Here is a 21037-nt window from a genome sequence, read left to right as displayed (position 1 = left end):
TCATGTTTATTTATTCATTTGCATTTTTAACCTAATTTGTGCATTGTATTAATATTTTTCATCATCAAAAGAAGTGCATTGCAGTCAATTAATGGATTAACAGTGTAGCGCATTGAAATCATACAATCAGGTGTTGTGGCTTACAGATTTGACTAACAAATGCCCTTTTGAAAACCGGGAAGCATTGGTGGTATAGTGGTGAGCATAGCTGTCTTCCAAAGCAGTTGACCCGGGTTCGATTCCTGGCCAACGCATAGATTGTATTCTATTCATTTTTTAAGATTATAAGCTCCTTTGAGAATTTTTCTTGTTTTGAAGGAATTAGGAATACACTGACCAAGAAATGCCTTTTCAAAAAACGGGAAGCTTTGTTGGTATGTGTAGCACTGGCCAATGCATGATTTTTCTTGTGTATTCTTTTCATTTTTTAAGATCATAAGCTCCTTAGAGAATGTTTCTTGTTTAGAAGAAATCAGGAATACACTGACCAAGAAATGCCCTTTCAACAAATGGGAAGCTTTGTTGGTATGTGTAGCACTTATGGGATATGGACAGAGTCATGGCTTTGTCATTCAGAGAATACTAGATTTATGGCATCTTAAAAATATCCAGCTCTGAATAGTCTTATGTAAATTAGGCTATTAAATATATTTTCCTATTATCTGCTTTAGCATGTGATTCAAATTCTCTTTTCCAAAAGTGCCAAAAAGCGGACTTCAGTGTACATCATGTTTATTTATTCATTTGCATTTTTAACCTAATTTGTGCATTGTATTAATATTTTCCATCATCAAAAGAAGTGCATTGCAGTCAATTAATGGATTAACAGTGTAGCGCATTGAAATCATACAATCAGGTGTTGTGGCTTACAGATTTGACTAACAAATGCCCTTTTGAAAACCGGGAAGCATTGGTGGTATAGTGGTGAGCATAGCTGTCTTCCAAAGCAGTTGACCCGGGTTCGATTCCTGGCCAACGCATAGATTGTATTCTATTCATTTTTTAAGATTATAAGCTCCTTTGAGAATTTTTCTGCTTTTGAAGGAATTAGGAATACACTGACCAAGAAATGCCTTTTCAAAAAACGGGAAGCTGTGTTGGTATGTGTAGCACTGGCCAATGCATGATTTTTCTTGTGTATTCTTTTCATTTTTTAAGATCATAAGCTCCTTAGAGAATGTTTCTTGTTTTGAAGAAATCAGGAATACACTGTCCAAGAAATGCCCTTTTAAAAAATGGGAAGCTTTGTTGGTATGTGTAGCACTTATGGGATATGGACAGAGTCATGGCTTTGTCATTCAGAGAATACTAGATTTATGGCATCTTAAAAATATCCAGCTCTGAATAGTCTTATTTAAATTAGGCTAATAAATATATTTTCCTATTATCTGCTTTAGCATGTGATTCAAATTCTCTTTTCCAAAAGTGCCAAAAAGTGGACTTCAGTGTACATCATGTTTATTTATTCATTTGCATTTTTAACCTAATTTGTGCATTGTATTAATATTTTCCATCATCAAAAGAAGTGCATTGCAGTCAATTAATGGATTAACAGTGTAGCGCATTGAAATCATACAATCAGGTGTTGTGGCTTACAGATTTGACTAACAAATGCCCTTTTGAAAACCGGGAAGCATTGGTGGTATAGTGGTGAGCATAGCTGTCTTCCAAAGCAGTTGACCCGGGTTCGATTCCTGGCCAACGCATAGATTGTATTCTATTCATTTTTTAAGATTATAAGCTCCTTTGAGAATTTTTCTTGTTTTGAAGGAATTAGGAATACACTAACCAAGAAATGCCTTTTCAAAAAACGGGAAGCTTTGTTGGTATGTGTAGCACTGGCCAACGCATGATTTTTCTTGTGTATTCTTTTCATTTTTTAAGATCATAAGCTCCTTAGAGAATGTTTCTTGTTTTGAAGAAATCAGGAATACACTGACCAAGAAATGCCCTTTCAACAAATGGGAAGCTTTGTTGGTATGTGTAGCACTTATGGGATATGGACAGAGTCATGGCTTTGTCATTCAGAGAATACTAGATTTATGGCATCTTAAAAATATCCAGCTCTGAATAGTCTTATGTAAATTAGGCTATTAAATATATTTTCCTATTATCTGCTTTAGCATGTGATTCAAATTCTCTTTTCCAAAAGTGCCAAAAAGCGGACTTCAGTGTACATCATGTTTATTTATTCATTTGCATTTTTAACCTAATTTGTGCATTGTATTAATATTTTCCATCATCAAAAGAAGTGCATTGCAGTCAATTAATGGATTAACAGTGTAGCGCATTGAAATCATACAATCAGGTGTTGTGGCTTACAGATTTGACTAACAAATGCCCTTTTGAAAACCGGGAAGCATTGGTGGTATAGTGGTGAGCATAGCTGTCTTCCAAAGCAGTTGACCCGGGTTCGATTCCTGGCCAACGCATAGATTGTATTCTATTCATTTTTTAAGATTATAAGCTCCTTTGAGAATTTTTCTTCTTTTGAAGGAATTAGGAATACACTGACCAAGAAATGCCTTTTCAAAAAACGGGAAGCTGTGTTGGTATGTGTAGCACTGGCCAATGCATGATTTTTCTTGTGTATTCTTTTCATTTTTTAAGATCATAAGCTCCTTAGAGAATGTTTCTTGTTTTGAAGAAATCAGGAATACACTGTCCAAGAAATGCCCTTTTAAAAAATGGGAAGCTTTGTTGGTATGTGTAGCACTTATGGGATATGGACAGAGTCATGGCTTTGTCATTCAGAGAATACTAGATTTATGGCATCTTAAAAATATCCAGCTCTGAATAGTCTTATTTAAATTAGGCTAATAAATATATTTTCCTATTATCTGCTTTAGCATGTGATTCAAATTCTCTTTTCCAAAAGTGCCAAAAAGTGGACTTCAGTGTACATCATGTTTATTTATTCATTTGCATTTTTAACCTAATTTGTGCATTGTATTAATATTTTCCATCATCAAAAGAAGTGCATTGCAGTCAATTAATGGATTAACAGTGTAGCGCATTGAAATCATACAATCAGGTGTTGTGGCTTACAGATTTGACTAACAAATGCCCTTTTGAAAACCGGGAAGCATTGGTGGTATAGTGGTGAGCATAGCTGTCTTCCAAAGCAGTTGACCCGGGTTCGATTCCTGGCCAACGCATAGATTGTATTCTATTCATTTTTTAAGATTATAAGCTCCTTTGAGAATTTTTCTTGTTTTGAAGGAATTAGGAATACACTAACCAAGAAATGCCTTTTCAAAAAACGGGAAGCTTTGTTGGTATGTGTAGCACTGGCCAACGCATGATTTTTCTTGTGTATTCTTTTCATTTTTTAAGATCATAAGCTCCTTAGAGAATGTTTCTTGTTTTGAAGAAATCAGGAATACACTGACCAAGAAATGCCCTTTCAACAAATGGGAAGCTTTGTTGGTATGTGTAGCACTTATGGGATATGGACAGAGTCATGGCTTTGTCATTCAGAGAATACTAGATTTATGGCATCTTAAAAATATCCAGCTCTGAATAGTCTTATGTAAATTAGGCTATTAAATATATTTTCCTATTATCTGCTTTAGCATGTGATTCAAATTCTCTTTTCCAAAAGTGCCAAAAAGCGGACTTCAGTGTACATCATGTTTATTTATTCATTTGCATTTTTAACCTAATTTGTGCATTGTATTAATATTTTCCATCATCAAAAGAAGTGCATTGCAGTCAATTAATGGATTAACAGTGTAGCGCATTGAAATCATACAATCAGGTGTTGTGGCTTACAGATTTGACTAACAAATGCCCTTTTGAAAACCGGGAAGCATTGGTGGTATAGTGGTGAGCATAGCTGTCTTCCAAAGCAGTTGACCCGGGTTCGATTCCTGGCCAACGCATAGATTGTATTCTATTCATTTTTTAAGATTATAAGCTCCTTTGAGAATTTTTCTTCTTTTGAAGGAATTAGGAATACACTGACCAAGAAATGCCTTTTCAAAAAACGGGAAGCTGTGTTGGTATGTGTAGCACTGGCCAATGCATGATTTTTCTTGTGTATTCTTTTCATTTTTTAAGATCATAAGCTCCTTAGAGAATGTTTCTTGTTTTGAAGAAATCAGGAATACACTGTCCAAGAAATGCCCTTTTAAAAAATGGGAAGCTTTGTTGGTATGTGTAGCACTTATGGGATATGGACAGAGTCATGGCTTTGTCATTCAGAGAATACTAGATTTATGGCATCTTAAAAATATCCAGCTCTGAATAGTCTTATTTAAATTAGGCTAATAAATATATTTTCCTATTATCTGCTTTAGCATGTGATTCAAATTCTCTTTTCCAAAAGTGCCAAAAAGTGGACTTCAGTGTACATCATGTTTATTTATTCATTTGCATTTTTAACCTAATTTGTGCATTGTATTAATATTTTCCATCATCAAAAGAAGTGCATTGCAGTCAATTAATGGATTAACAGTGTAGCGCATTGAAATCATACAATCAGGTGTTGTGGCTTACAGATTTGACTAACAAATGCCCTTTTGAAAACCGGGAAGCATTGGTGGTATAGTGGTGAGCATAGCTGTCTTCCAAAGCAGTTGACCCGGGTTCGATTCCTGGCCAACGCATAGATTGTATTCTATTCATTTTTTAAGATTATAAGCTCCTTTGAGAATTTTTCTTGTTTTGAAGGAATTAGGAATACACTAACCAAGAAATGCCTTTTCAAAAAACGGGAAGCTTTGTTGGTATGTGTAGCACTGGCCAACGCATGATTTTTCTTGTGTATTCTTTTCATTTTTTAAGATCATAAGCTCCTTAGAGAATGTTTCTTGTTTTGAAGAAATCAGGAATACACTGACCAAGAAATGCCCTTTCAACAAATGGGAAGCTTTGTTGGTATGTGTAGCACTTATGGGATATGGACAGAGTCATGGCTTTGTCATTCAGAGAATACTAGATTTATGGCATCTTAAAAATATCCAGCTCTGAATAGTCTTATGTAAATTAGGCTATTAAATATATTTTCCTATTATCTGCTTTAGCATGTGATTCAAATTCTCTTTTCCAAAAGTGCCAAAAAGCGGACTTCAGTGTACATCATGTTTATTTATTCATTTGCATTTTTAACCTAATTTGTGCATTGTATTAATATTTTCCATCATCAAAAGAAGTGCATTGCAGTCAATTAATGGATTAACAGTGTAGCGCATTGAAATCATACAATCAGGTGTTGTGGCTTACAGATTTGACTAACAAATGCCCTTTTGAAAACCGGGAAGCATTGGTGGTATAGTGGTGAGCATAGCTGTCTTCCAAAGCAGTTGACCCGGGTTCGATTCCTGGCCAACGCATAGATTGTATTCTATTCATTTTTTAAGATTATAAGCTCCTTTGAGAATTTTTCTTCTTTTGAAGGAATTAGGAATACACTGACCAAGAAATGCCTTTTCAAAAAACGGGAAGCTGTGTTGGTATGTGTAGCACTGGCCAATGCATGATTTTTCTTGTGTATTCTTTTCATTTTTTAAGATCATAAGCTCCTTAGAGAATGTTTCTTGTTTTGAAGAAATCAGGAATACACTGTCCAAGAAATGCCCTTTTAAAAAATGGGAAGCTTTGTTGGTATGTGTAGCACTTATGGGATATGGACAGAGTCATGGCTTTGTCATTCAGAGAATACTAGATTTATGGCATCTTAAAAATATCCAGCTCTGAATAGTCTTATTTAAATTAGGCTAATAAATATATTTTCCTATTATCTGCTTTAGCATGTGATTCAAATTCTCTTTTCCAAAAGTGCCAAAAAGTGGACTTCAGTGTACATCATGTTTATTTATTCATTTGCATTTTTAACCTAATTTGTGCATTGTATTAATATTTTCCATCATCAAAAGAAGTGCATTGCAGTCAATTAATGGATTAACAGTGTAGCGCATTGAAATCATACAATCAGGTGTTGTGGCTTACAGATTTGACTAACAAATGCCCTTTTGAAAACCGGGAAGCATTGGTGGTATAGTGGTGAGCATAGCTGTCTTCCAAAGCAGTTGACCCGGGTTCGATTCCTGGCCAACGCATAGATTGTATTCTATTCATTTTTTAAGATTATAAGCTCCTTTGAGAATTTTTCTTGTTTTGAAGGAATTAGGAATACACTAACCAAGAAATGCCTTTTCAAAAAACGGGAAGCTTTGTTGGTATGTGTAGCACTGGCCAACGCATGATTTTTCTTGTGTATTCTTTTCATTTTTTAAGATCATAAGCTCCTTAGAGAATGTTTCTTGTTTTGAAGAAATCAGGAATACACTGACCAAGAAATGCCCTTTCAACAAATGGGAAGCTTTGTTGGTATGTGTAGCACTTATGGGATATGGACAGAGTCATGGCTTTGTCATTCAGAGAATACTAGATTTATGGCATCTTAAAAATATCCAGCTCTGAATAGTCTTATGTAAATTAGGCTATTAAATATATTTTCCTATTATCTGCTTTAGCATGTGATTCAAATTCTCTTTTCCAAAAGTGCCAAAAAGCGGACTTCAGTGTACATCATGTTTATTTATTCATTTGCATTTTTAACCTAATTTGTGCATTGTATTAATATTTTCCATCATCAAAAGAAGTGCATTGCAGTCAATTAATGGATTAACAGTGTAGCGCATTGAAATCATACAATCAGGTGTTGTGGCTTACAGATTTGACTAACAAATGCCCTTTTGAAAACCGGGAAGCATTGGTGGTATAGTGGTGAGCATAGCTGTCTTCCAAAGCAGTTGACCCGGGTTCGATTCCTGGCCAACGCATAGATTGTATTCTATTCATTTTTTAAGATTATAAGCTCCTTTGAGAATTTTTCTTCTTTTGAAGGAATTAGGAATACACTGACCAAGAAATGCCTTTTCAAAAAACGGGAAGCTGTGTTGGTATGTGTAGCACTGGCCAATGCATGATTTTTCTTGTGTATTCTTTTCATTTTTTAAGATCATAAGCTCCTTAGAGAATGTTTCTTGTTTTGAAGAAATCAGGAATACACTGTCCAAGAAATGCCCTTTTAAAAAATGGGAAGCTTTGTTGGTATGTGTAGCACTTATGGGATATGGACAGAGTCATGGCTTTGTCATTCAGAGAATACTAGATTTATGGCATCTTAAAAATATCCAGCTCTGAATAGTCTTATTTAAATTAGGCTAATAAATATATTTTCCTATTATCTGCTTTAGCATGTGATTCAAATTCTCTTTTCCAAAAGTGCCAAAAAGTGGACTTCAGTGTACATCATGTTTATTTATTCATTTGCATTTTTAACCTAATTTGTGCATTGTATTAATATTTTCCATCATCAAAAGAAGTGCATTGCAGTCAATTAATGGATTAACAGTGTAGCGCATTGAAATCATACAATCAGGTGTTGTGGCTTACAGATTTGACTAACAAATGCCCTTTTGAAAACCGGGAAGCATTGGTGGTATAGTGGTGAGCATAGCTGTCTTCCAAAGCAGTTGACCCGGGTTCGATTCCTGGCCAATGCATAGATTGTATTCTATTCATTTTTTAAGATTATAAGCTCCTTTGAGAATTTTTCTTGTTTTGAAGGAATTAGGAATACACTAACCAAGAAATGCCTTTTCAAAAAACGGGAAGCTTTGTTGGTATGTGTAGCACTGGCCAACGCATGATTTTTCTTGTGTATTCTTTTCATTTTTTAAGATCATAAGCTCCTTAGAGAATGTTTCTTGTTTTGAAGAAATCAGGAATACACTGACCAAGAAATGCCCTTTCAACAAATGGGAAGCTTTGTTGGTATGTGTAGCACTTATGGGATATGGACAGAGTCATGGCTTTGTCATTCAGAGAATACTAGATTTATGGCATCTTAAAAATATCCAGCTCTGAATAGTCTTATGTAAATTAGGCTATTAAATATATTTTCCTATTATCTGCTTTAGCATGTGATTCAAATTCTCTTTTCCAAAAGTGCCAAAAAGCGGACTTCAGTGTACATCATGTTTATTTATTCATTTGCATTTATAACCTAATTTGTGCATTGTATTAATATTTTCCATCATCAAAAGAAGTGCATTGCAGTCAATTAATGGATTAACAGTGTAGCGCATTGAAATCATACAATCAGGTGTTGTGGCTTACAGATTTGACTAACAAATGCCCTTTTGAAAACCGGGAAGCATTGGTGGTATAGTGGTGAGCATAGCTGTCTTCCAAAGCAGTTGACCCGGGTTCGATTCCTGGCCAACGCATAGATTGTATTCTATTCATTTTTTAAGATTATAAGCTCCTTTGAGAATTTTTCTTCTTTTGAAGGAATTAGGAATACACTGACCAAGAAATGCCTTTTCAAAAAACGGGAAGCTGTGTTGGTATGTGTAGCACTGGCCAATGCATGATTTTTCTTGTGTATTCTTTTCATTTTTTAAGATCATAAGCTCCTTAGAGAATGTTTCTTGTTTTGAAGAAATCAGGAATACACTGTCCAAGAAATGCCCTTTTAAAAAATGGGAAGCTTTGTTGGTATGTGTAGCACTTATGGGATATGGACAGAGTCATGGCTTTGTCATTCAGAGAATACTAGATTTATGGCATCTTAAAAATATCCAGCTCTGAATAGTCTTATTTAAATTAGGCTAATAAATATATTTTCCTATTATCTGCTTTAGCATGTGATTCAAATTCTCTTTTCCAAAAGTGCCAAAAAGTGGACTTCAGTGTACATCATGTTTATTTATTCATTTGCATTTTTAACCTAATTTGTGCATTGTATTAATATTTTCCATCATCAAAAGAAGTGCATTGCAGTCAATTAATGGATTAACAGTGTAGCGCATTGAAATCATACAATCAGGTGTTGTGGCTTACAGATTTGACTAACAAATGCCCTTTTGAAAACCGGGAAGCATTGGTGGTATAGTGGTGAGCATAGCTGTCTTCCAAAGCAGTTGACCCGGGTTCGATTCCTGGCCAACGCATAGATTGTATTCTATTCATTTTTTAAGATTATAAGCTCCTTTGAGAATTTTTCTTGTTTTGAAGGAATTAGGAATACACTAACCAAGAAATGCCTTTTCAAAAAACGGGAAGCTTTGTTGGTATGTGTAGCACTGGCCAACGCATGATTTTTCTTGTGTATTCTTTTCATTTTTTAAGATCATAAGCTCCTTAGAGAATGTTTCTTGTTTTGAAGAAATCAGGAATACACTGACCAAGAAATGCCCTTTCAACAAATGGGAAGCTTTGTTGGTATGTGTAGCACTTATGGGATATGGACAGAGTCATGGCTTTGTCATTCAGAGAATACTAGATTTATGGCATCTTAAAAATATCCAGCTCTGAATAGTCTTATGTAAATTAGGCTATTAAATATATTTTCCTATTATCTGCTTTAGCATGTGATTCAAATTCTCTTTTCCAAAAGTGCCAAAAAGCGGACTTCAGTGTACATCATGTTTATTTATTCATTTGCATTTTTAACCTAATTTGTGCATTGTATTAATATTTTCCATCATCAAAAGAAGTGCATTGCAGTCAATTAATGGATTAACAGTGTAGCGCATTGAAATCATACAATCAGGTGTTGTGGCTTACAGATTTGACTAACAAATGCCCTTTTGAAAACCGGGAAGCATTGGTGGTATAGTGGTGAGCATAGCTGTCTTCCAAAGCAGTTGACCCGGGTTCGATTCCTGGCCAACGCATAGATTGTATTCTATTCATTTTTTAAGATTATAAGCTCCTTTGAGAATTTTTCTTCTTTTGAAGGAATTAGGAATACACTGACCAAGAAATGCCTTTTCAAAAAACGGGAAGCTTTGTTGGTATGTGTAGCACTGGCCAACGCATGATTTTTCTTGTGTATTCTTTTCATTTTTTAAGATCATAAGCTCCTTAGAGAATGTTTCTTGTTTTGAAGAAATCAGGAATACACTGTCCAAGAAATGCCCTTTTAAAAAATGGGAAGCTTTGTTGGTATGTGTAGCACTTATGGGATATGGACAGAGTCATGGCTTTGTCATTCAGAGAATACTAGATTTATGGCATCTTAAAAATATCCAGCTCTGAATAGTCTTATTTAAATTAGGCTAATAAATATATTTTCCTATTATCTGCTTTAGCATGTGATTCAAATTCTCTTTTCCAAAAGTGCCAAAAAGTGGACTTCAGTGTACATCATGTTTATTTATTCATTTGCATTTTTAACCTAATTTGTGCATTGTATTAATATTTTCCATCATCAAAAGAAGTGCATTGCAGTCAATTAATGGAATAACAGTGTAGCGCATTGAAATCATACAATCAGGTGTTGTGGCTTACAGATTTGACTAACAAATGCCCTTTTGAAAACCGGGAAGCATTGGTGGTATAGTGGTGAGCATAGCTGTCTTCCAAAGCAGTTGACCCGGGTTCGATTCCTGGCCAACGCATAGATTGTATTCTATTCATTTTTTAAGATTATAAGCTCCTTTGAGAATTTTTCTTGTTTTGAAGGAATTAGGAATACACTAACCAAGAAATGCCTTTTCAAAAAACGGGAAGCTTTGTTGGTATGTGTAGCACTGGCCAACGCATGATTTTTCTTGTGTATTCTTTTCATTTTTTAAGATCATAAGCTCCTTAGAGAATGTTTCTTGTTTTGAAGAAATCAGGAATACACTGACCAAGAAATGCCCTTTCAACAAATGGGAAGCTTTGTTGGTATGTGTAGCACTTATGGGATATGGACAGAGTCATGGCTTTGTCATTCAGAGAATACTAGATTTATGGCATCTTAAAAATATCCAGCTCTGAATAGTCTTATGTAAATTAGGCTATTAAATATATTTTCCTATTATCTGCTTTAGCATGTGATTCAAATTCTCTTTTCCAAAAGTGCCAAAAAGCGGACTTCAGTGTACATCATGTTTATTTATTCATTTGCATTTTTAACCTAATTTGTGCATTGTATTAATATTTTCCATCATCAAAAGAAGTGCATTGCAGTCAATTAATGGATTAACAGTGTAGCGCATTGAAATCATACAATCAGGTGTTGTGGCTTACAGATTTGACTAACAAATGCCCTTTTGAAAACCGGGAAGCATTGGTGGTATAGTGGTGAGCATAGCTGTCTTCCAAAGCAGTTGACCCGGGTTCGATTCCTGGCCAACGCATAGATTGTATTCTATTCATTTTTTAAGATTATAAGCTCCTTTGAGAATTTTTCTTCTTTTGAAGGAATTAGGAATACACTGACCAAGAAATGCCTTTTCAAAAAATGGGAAGCTTTGTTGGTATGTGTAGCACTGGCCAACGCATGATTTTTCTTGTGTATTCTTTTCATTTTTTAAGATCATAAGCTCCTTAGAGAATGTTTCTTGTTTTGAAGAAATCAGGAATACACTGTCCAAGAAATGCCCTTTTAAAAAATGGGAAGCTTTGTTGGTATGTGTAGCACTTATGGGATATGGACAGAGTCATGGCTTTGTCATTCAGAGAATACTAGATTTATGGCATCTTAAAAATATCCAGCTCTGAATAGTCTTATTTAAATTAGGCTAATAAATATATTTTCCTATTATCTGCTTTAGCATGTGATTCAAATTCTCTTTTCCAAAAGTGCCAAAAAGTGGACTTCAGTGTACATCATGTTTATTTATTCATTTGCATTTTTAACCTAATTTGTGCATTGTATTAATATTTTCCATCATCAAAAGAAGTGCATTGCAGTAAATTAATGGAATAACAGTGTAGCGCATTGAAATCATACAATCAGGTGTTGTGGCTTACAGATTTGACTAACAAATGCCCTTTTGAAAACCGGGAAGCATTGGTGGTATAGTGGTGAGCATAGCTGTCTTCCAAAGCAGTTGACCCGGGTTCGATTCCTGGTCAACGCATATTTTGTATTCTATTCATTTTTTAAGATTATAAACTCCTTTGAGAATTTTTCTTGTTTTGAAGGAATTAGGAATACACTGACCAAGAAATGCCTTTTCAAAAAACGGGAAGCTTTCCTGGTATGTGTAGCACTTATTGGGTATGGACAGAGTCATGGCTTTGTCATTCACAGAATTCTAGATTTATGGCATCTTAAAAATATCCAACTCTGAATAGTCTTATGTAAATTAGGCTATTAAATATATTTTCCTATTATCTGCTTTAACATTTGATTCAAATTCTCTTTTCCAAAAGTGCCAAAAAGTGGACTTCAGTGTACATCATGTTTATTTATTCATTTGCATTTTTAACCTAATTTGTGCATTGTATTAATATTTTCCATCATCAAAAGAAGCGCATTGCAGTCAATTAATGGATTAACAGTGTAGAGCATTGAAATCATACAATCAGGTGTTGTGGCTTACAGATTTGACTAACAAATGCCCTTTTGAAAACCGGGAAGCGTTGGTGGTATAGTGGTGAGCATAAGCTCCTTTGAGAATTTTTCTTGTTTTGAAGGAATTAGGAATACACTGACCAAGAAATGCCCTTTCAAAAAACGGGAAGCTTTGTTGGTATGTGTAGCACTGGCCAACGCATGATTTTTCTTGTGTATTCTTTTCATTTTTTAAGATCATAAGCTCCTTAGAGAATGTTTCTTGTTTTGAAGAAATCAGGAATACACTGTCCAAGAAATGCCCTTTCAACAAATGGGAAGCTTTGTTGGTATGTGTAGCACTTATGGGATATGGACAGAGTCATGGCTTTGTCATTCAGAGAATACTAGATTTATGGCATCTTAAAAATATCCAGCTCTGAATAGTCTTATGTAAATTAGGCTATTAAATATATATTCCTATTATCTGCTTTAGCATGTGATTCAAATTCTCTTTTCCAAAAGTGCTAAAAAGTGGACTTCAGTGTACATCATGTATTTATTCATTTGCATTTTTAACCTAATTTGTGCATTGTATTAATATTTTCCATCATCAAAAGAAGTGCATTGCAGTCAGTTAATGGATTAACAGTGTAGCGCATTGAAATCATACAATCAGGTGTTGTGGCTTACAGATTTGACTAACAAATGCCCTTTTGAAAACTGGGAAGCGTTGGTGGTATAGTGGTGAGCATAGCTGCCTTCCAAGCATGACCCGTGTTCAATTCCTGGCCAACGCATAGTTTGTATTCAATTTTTAAGATCATAAACTCCTTAGAGAATTATTCTTGTTTTGAAGGAATTAGGAATACACTGACCAAGAAATGCCCTTTCAAAAAACGGGAAGCTTTGTTGGTATGTGTAGCACTGGCCAACGCATGATTTTTCTTGTGTATTCTTTTCATTTTTTAAGATCATAAGCTCCTTAGAGAATGTTTCTTGTTTTGAAGAAATCAGGAATACACTGACCAAGAAATGCCCTTTCAACAAATGGGAAGCTTTGTTGGTATGTGTAGCACTTATGGGATATGGACAGAGTCATGGCTTTGTCATTCAGAGAATACTAGATTTATGGCATCTTAAAAATATCCAGCTCTGAATAGTCTTATGTAAATTAGGCTTTTAAATATATTTTCCTATTATCTGCTTTAGCATGTGATTCAAATTCTCTTTTCCAAAAGTGCCAAAAAGTGGACTTCAGTGTACATCATGTTTATTTATTCATTTGCATTTTTAACCTAATTTGTGCATTGTATTAATATTTTCCATCATCAAAAGAAGTGCATTGCAGTCAATTAATGGATTAACAGTGTAGAGCATTGAAATCATACAATCAGGTGTTGTGGCTTACAGATTTGACTAACAAATGCCCTTTTGAAAACTGGGAAGCGTTGGTGGTATAGTGGTGAGCATAAGCTCCTTTGAGAATTTTTCTTGTTTTGAAGGAATTAGGAATACACTGACCAAGAAATGCCCTTTCAAAAAACGGGAAGCTTTGTTGGTATGTGTAGCACTGGCCAACGCATGATTTTTCTTGTGTATTCTTTTCATTTTTTAAGATCATAAGCTCCTTAGAGAATGTTTCTTGTTTTGAAGAAATCAGGAATACACTGACCAAGAAATGCCCTTTCAACAAATGGGAAGCTTTGTTGGTATGTGTAGCACTTATGGGATATGGACAGAGTCATGGCTTTGTCATTCAGAGAATACTAGATTAATGGCATCTTAAAAATATCCAGCTCTGAATAGTCTTATGTAAATTAGGCTATTAAATATATTTTCCTATTATCTGCTTTAACATGTGATTCAAATTCTCTTTTCCAAAAGTGCCAAAAAGTGGACTTCAGTGTACATCATGTTTATTTATTCATTTGCATTTTTAACCTAATGTGTGCATTGTATTAATATTTTCCATCATCAAAAGAAGTGCATTGCAGTCAATTAATGGATTAACAGTGTAGAGCATTGAAATCATACAATCAGGTGTTGTGGCTTACAGATTTGACTAACAAATGCCCTTTTGAAAACCGGGAAGCGTTGGTGGTATAGTGGTGAGCATAAGCTCCTTTGAGAATTTTTCTTGTTTTGAAGGAATTAGGAATACACTGACCAAGAAATGCCCTTTCAAAAAACGGGAAGCTTTGTTGGTATGTGTAGCACTGGCCAACGCATGATTTTTCTTGTGTATTCTTTTCATTTTTTCAGATCATAAGCTCCTTAGAGAATGTTTCTTGTTTTGAAGAAATCAGGAATACACTGTCCAAGAAATGCCCTTTCAACAAATGGGAAGCTTTGTTGGTATGTGTAGCACTTATGGGATATGGACAGAGTCATGGCTTTGTCATTCAGAGAATATTAGATTTATGGCATCTTAAAAATATCCAGCTCTGAATAGTCTTATGTAAATTAGGCTATTAAATATATTTTCCTATTATCTGCTTTAGCATGTGATTCAAATTCTCTTTTCCAAAAGTGCCAAAAAGTGGACTTCAGTGTACATCATGTTTATTTATTCATTTGCATTTTTAACCTAATTTGTGCATTGCATTAATATTTTCCATCATCAAAAGAAGTGCATTGCAGTCAATTAATGGATTAACAGTGTAGAGCATTGAAATCATACAATCAGGTCTTGTGGCTTACAGATTTGACTAACAAATGCCCTTTTGAAAACAGGGAAGCATTGGTGGTATAGTGGTGAGCATAGCTGCCTTCCAAGCAGTTGACCCGGGTTCGATTTCCGGCCAACGCATAGTTTGTATTCAATTTTTAAGATCATAAACTCCTTAGAGAATTATTCTTGTTTTGAAGGAATTAGGAATACACTGACCAAGAAATGCCCTTTCAAAAAACGGGAAGCTTTGTTGGTATGTGTAGCACTGGCCAACGCATGATTTTTCTTGTGTATTCTTTTCATTTTTTAAGATCATAAGCTCCTTAGAGAATGTTTCTTGTTTTGAAGAAATCAGGAATACACTGACCAAGAAATGCCCTTTCAACAAATGGGAAGCTTTCTTGGTATGTGTAGCACTTATGGGATATGGACAGAGTCATGGCTTTGTCATTCAGAGAATACTAGATTTATGGCATCTTAAAAATATCCAACTCTGAATAGTCTTATGTAAATTAGGCTATTAAATATATTTTCCTATTATCTGCTTTAACATTTGATTCAAATTCTCTTTTCCAAAAGTGCCAAAAAGTGGACTTCAGTGTACATCATGTTTATTTATTCATTTGCATTTTGAACCTAATTTGTGCATTGTATTAATATTTTCCATCATCAAAAGAAGTGCATTGCAGTCAATTAATGGATTAACAGTGTAGAGCATTGAAATCATACAATCAGGTGTTGTGGCTTACAGATTTGACTAACAAATGCCCTTTTGAAAACTGGGAAGCGTTGGTGGTATAGTGGTGAGCATAAGCTCCTTTGAGAATTTTTCTTGTTTTGAAGGAATTAGGAATACACTGACCAAGAAATGCCCTTTCAAAAAACGGGAAGCTTTGTTGGTATGTGTAGCACTGGCCAACGCATGATTTTTCTTGTGTATTCTTTTCATTTTTTAAGATCATAAGCTCCTTAGAGAATGTTTCTTGTTTTGAAGAAATCAGGAATACACTGACCAAGAAATGCCCTTTCAACAAATGGGAAGCTTTGTTGGTATGTGTAGCACTTATGGGATATGGACAGAGTCATGGCTTTGTCATTCAGAGAATATTAGATTTATGGCATCTTAAAAATATCCAGCTCTGAATAGTCTTATGTAAATTAGGCTATTAAATATATTTTCCTATTATCTGCTTTAGCATGTGATTCAAATTCTCTTTTCCAAAAGTGCCAAAAAGTGGACTTCAGTGTACATCATGTTTATTTATTCATTTGCATTTTGAACCTAATTTGTGCATTGTATTAATATTTTCCATCATCAAAAGAAGTGCATTGCAGTCAATTAATGGATTAACAGTGTAGAGCATTGAAATCATACAATCAGGTGTTGTGGCTTACATATTTGACTAAAAAAATGCCCTTTTGAAAACCGGGAAGCGTTGGTGGTATAGTGGTGAGCATAAGCTCCTTTGAGAATTTTTCTTGTTTTGAAGGAATTAGGAATACACTGACCAAGAAATGCCCTTTCAAAAAATGGGAAGCTTTGTTGGTATGTGTAGCACTGGCCAACGCATGATTTTTCTTGTGTATTCTTTTCATTTTTTAAGATCATAAGCTCCTTAGAGAATGTTTCTTGTTTTGAAGAAATCAGGAATACACTGTCCAAGAAATGCCCTTTCAACAAATGGGAAGCTTTGTTGGTATGTGTAGCACTTATGGGATATGGACAGAGTCATGGCTTTGTCATTCAGAGAATACTAGATTTATGGCATCTTAAAAATATCCAGTTCTGAATAGTCTTATGTAAATTAGGCTATTAAATATATTTTCTTATTATCTGCTTTAGCATGTGATTCAAATTCTCTTTTCCAAAAGTGCTAAAAAGAGGACTTCAGTGTACATCATGTATTTATTCATTTGCATTTTTAACCTAATTTCTGCATTGTATTAATATTTTCCATCATCAAAAGAAGTGCATTGCAGTCAATAAATGGATTAACAGTGTAGCGCATTGAAATCATACAATCAGGTGTTGTGGCTTACAGATTTGACTAACAAATGCCCTTTTGAAAACTGGGAAGCGTTGGTGGTATAGTGGTGAGCATAGCTGCCTTCCAAACATGACCCGGGTTCAATTCCCGGCCAACGCATAGTTTGTATTCAATTTTTAAGATCATAAACTCCTTAGAGAATTATTTTTGTTTTGAAGGAATTAGGAATACACTGACCAAGAAATGCCTTTTCCAAAAACGGGAAGCTTTGTTGGTATGTGTAGCACTGGCCAACGCATGATTTTTCTTGTGTATTCTTTTCATTTTTTAAGATCATAAGCTCCTTAGAGAATGTTTCTTGTTTTGAAGAAATCAGGAATACACTGACCAAGAAATGCCCTTTCAACAAATGGTAAGCTTTCTTGGTATGTGTAGCACTTATGGGGTATGGACAGAGTCATGGCTTTGTCATTAACAGAATACTAGATTTAAGGCATCTTAAAAATATCCAACTCTGAATAGTCTTATGTAAATTAGGCTATTAAATATATTTTCCTATTATCTGCTTTAACATGTGATTCAAATTCTCTTTTCCAAAAGTGCCAAAAAGTGGACTTCAGTGTACATCATGTTTATTTATTCATTTGCATTTTGAACCTAATGTGTGCATTGTATTAATATTTTCCATCATCAAAAGAAGTGCATTGCAGTCAATTAATGGATTAACAGTGTAGAGCATTGAAATCATACAATCAGGTGTTGTGGCTTACAGATTTGACTAACAAATGCCCTTTTGAAAACCGGGAAGCGTTGGTGGTATAGTGGTGAGCATAAGCTCCTTTGAGAATTTTTCTTGTTTTGAAGGAATTAGGAATACACTGACCAAGAAATGCCCTTTCAAAAAACGGGAAGCTTTGTTGGTATGTGTAGCACTGGCCAACGCATGATTTTTCTTGTGTATTCTTTTCATTTTTTCAGATCATAAGCTCCTTAGAGAATGTTTCTTGTTTTGAAGAAATCAGGAATACACTGTCCAAGAAATGCCCTTTCAACAAATGGGAAGCTTTGTTGGTATGTGTAGCACTTATGGGATATGGACAGAGTCATGGCTTTGTCATTCAGAGAATATTAGATTTATGGCATCTTAAAAATATCCAGCTCTGAATAGTCTTATGTAAATTAGGCTATTAAATATATTTTCCTATTATCTGCTTTAGCATGTGATTCAAATTCTCTTTTCCAAAAGTGCCAAAAAGTGGACTTCAGTGTACATCATGTTTATTTATTCATTTGCATTTTTAACCTAATTTGTGCATTGCATTAATATTTTCCATCATCAAAAGAAGTGCATTGCAGTCAATTAATGGATTAACAGTGTAGAGCATTGAAATCATACAATCAGGTCTTGTGGCTTACAGATTTGACTAACAAATGCCCTTTTGAAAACAGGGAAGCATTGGTGGTATAGTGGTGAGCATAGCTGCCTTCCAAGCAGTTGACCCGGGTTCGATTCCCGGCCAACGCATAGTTTGTATTCAATTTTTAAGATCATAAACTCCTTAGAGAATTATTCTTGTTTTGAAGGAATTAGGAATACACTGACCAAGAAATGCCCTTTCAAAAAACGGGAAGCTTTGTTGGTATGTGTAGCACTGGCCAACGCATGATTTTTCTTGTGTATTCTTTTCATTTTTTAAGATCATAAGCTCCTTAGAGAATGTTTCTTGTTTTGAAGAAATCAGGAATACACTGACCAAGAAATGCCCTTTCAACAAATGGGAAGCTTTCTTGGTATGTGTAGCACTTATGGGATATGGACAGAGTCATGGCTTTGTCATTCAGAGAATACTAGATTTATGGCATCTTAAAAATATCCAACTCTGAATAGTCTTATGTAAATTAGGCTATTAAATATATTTTCCTATTATCTGCTTTAACATTTGATTCAAATTCTCTTTTCCAAAAGTGCCAAAAAGTGGACTTCAGTGTACATCATGTTTATTTATTCATTTGCATTTTGAACCTAATTTGTGCATTGTATTAATATTTTCCATCATCAAAAGAAGTGCATTGCAGTCAATTAATGGATTAACAGTGTAGAGCATTGAAATCATACAATCAGGTGTTGTGGCTTACAGATTTGACTAACAAATGCCCTTTTGAAAACTGGGAAGCGTTGGTGGTATAGTGGTGAGCATAAGCTCCTTTGAGAATTTTTCTTGTTTTGAAGGAATTAGGAATACACTGACCAAGAAATGCCCTTTCAAAAAACGGGAAGCTTTGTTGGTATGTGTAGCACTGGCCAACGCATGATTTTTCTTGTGTATTCTTTTCATTTTTTAAGATCATAAGCTCCTTAGAGAATGTTTCTTGTTTTGAAGAAATCAGGAATACACTGACCAAGAAATGCCCTTTCAACAAATGGGAAGCTTTGTTGGTATGTGTAGCACTTATGGGATATGGACAGAGTCATGGCTTTGTCATTCAGAGAATATTAGATTTATGGCATCTTAAAAATATCCAGCTCTGAATAGTCTTATGTAAATTAGGCTATTAAATATATTTTCCTATTATCTGCTTTAGCATGTGATTCAAATTCTCTTTTCCAAAAGTGCCAAAAAGTGGACTTCAGTGTACATCATGTTTATTTATTCATTTGCATTTTGAACCTAATTTGTGCATTGTATTAATATTTTCCATCATCAAAAGAAGTGCATTGCAGTCAATTAATGGATTAACAGTGTAGAGCATTGAAATCATACAATCAGGTGTTGTGGCTTACATATTTGACTAAAAAAATGCCCTTTTGAAAACCGGGAAGCGTTGGTGGTATAGTGGTGAGCATAAGCTCCTTTGAGAATTTTTCTTGTTTTGAAGGAATTAGGAATACACTGACCAAGAAATGCCCTTTCAAAAAATGGGAAGCTTTGTTGGTATGTGTAGCACTGGCCAACGCATGATTTTTCTTGTGTATTCTTTTCATTTTTTAAGATCATAAGCTCCTTAGAGAATGTTTCTTGTTTTGAAGAAATCAGGAATACACTGTCCAAGAAATGCCCTTTCAACAAATGGGAAGCTTTGTTGGTATGTGTAGCACTTATGGGATATGGACAGAGTCATGGCTTTGTCATTCAGAGAATACTAGATTTATGGCATCTTAAAAATATCCAGTTCTGAATAGTCTTATGTAAATTAGGCTATTAAATATATTTTCTTATTATCTGCTTTAGCATGTGATTCAAATTCTCTTTTCCAAAAGTGCTAAAAAGAGGACTTCAGTGTACATCATGTATTTATTCATTTGCATTTTTAACCTAATTTCTGCATTGTATTAATATTTTCCATCATCAAAAGAAGTGCATTGCAGTCAATAAATGGATTAACAGTGTAGCGCATTGAAATCATACAATCAGGTGTTGTGGCTTACAGATTTGACTAACAAATGCCCTTTTGAAAACTGGGAAGCGTTGGTGGTATAGTGGTGAGCATAGCTGCCTTCCAAACATGACCCGGGTTCAATTCCCGGCCAACGCATAGTTTGTATTCAATTTTTAAGATCATAAACTCCTTAGAGAATTATTTTTGTTTTGAAGGAATTAGGAATACACTGACCAAGAAATGCCTTTTCCAAAAACGGGAAGCTTTGTTGGTATGTGTAGCACTGGCCAACGCATGATTTTTCTTGTGTATTCTTTTCATTTTTTAAGATCATAAGCTCCTTAGAGAATGTTTCTTGTTTTGAAGAAATCAGGAATACACTGACCAAGAAATGCCCTTTCAACAAATGGTAAGCTTTCTTGGTATGTGTAGCACTTATGGGGTATGGACAGAGTCATGGCTTTGTCATTAACAGAATACTAGATTTAAGGCATCTTAAAAATATCCAACTCTGAATAGTCTTATGTAAATTAGGCTATTAAATATATTTTCCTATTATCTGCTTTAACATGTGATTCAAATTCTCTTTTCCAAAAGTGCCAAAAAGTGGACTTCAGTGTACATCATGTTTATTTATTCATTTGCATTTTTAACCTAATGTGTGCATTGTATTAATATTTTCCATCATCAAAAGAAGTGCATTGCAGTCAA

At 34.6% G+C, this 21037-nt stretch overlaps 2 non-coding genes across 2 annotated transcripts; both read left to right on the top strand.

The window, feature by feature from the left end:
• The first annotated feature begins 7441 nt into the window (after positions 1-7441).
• Positions 7442-7514, top strand: TRNAW-CCA (transfer RNA tryptophan (anticodon CCA)). Its single transcript has one exon. It is a non-coding gene; the product is annotated as a tRNA-Trp (tRNA).
• Positions 7515-18401: 10887 nt separating this feature from the next.
• TRNAG-UCC (transfer RNA glycine (anticodon UCC)) lies at positions 18402-18473 on the top strand. The gene has a single exon. It is a non-coding gene; the product is annotated as a tRNA-Gly (tRNA).
• The last annotated feature ends 2564 nt before the right edge of the window (positions 18474-21037 follow it).

Source organism: Taudactylus pleione, unplaced genomic scaffold (assembly GCF_031769625.1).
Source record: "Taudactylus pleione unplaced genomic scaffold, aTauple2 ptg000050l, whole genome shotgun sequence".
NCBI classification, from domain to species: Eukaryota; Metazoa; Chordata; class Amphibia; order Anura; family Myobatrachidae; genus Taudactylus; species Taudactylus pleione.
The sequence above is the reverse complement of the archived record's forward strand: the minus strand, read 5'-3'. Positions and strand labels throughout refer to the sequence as shown.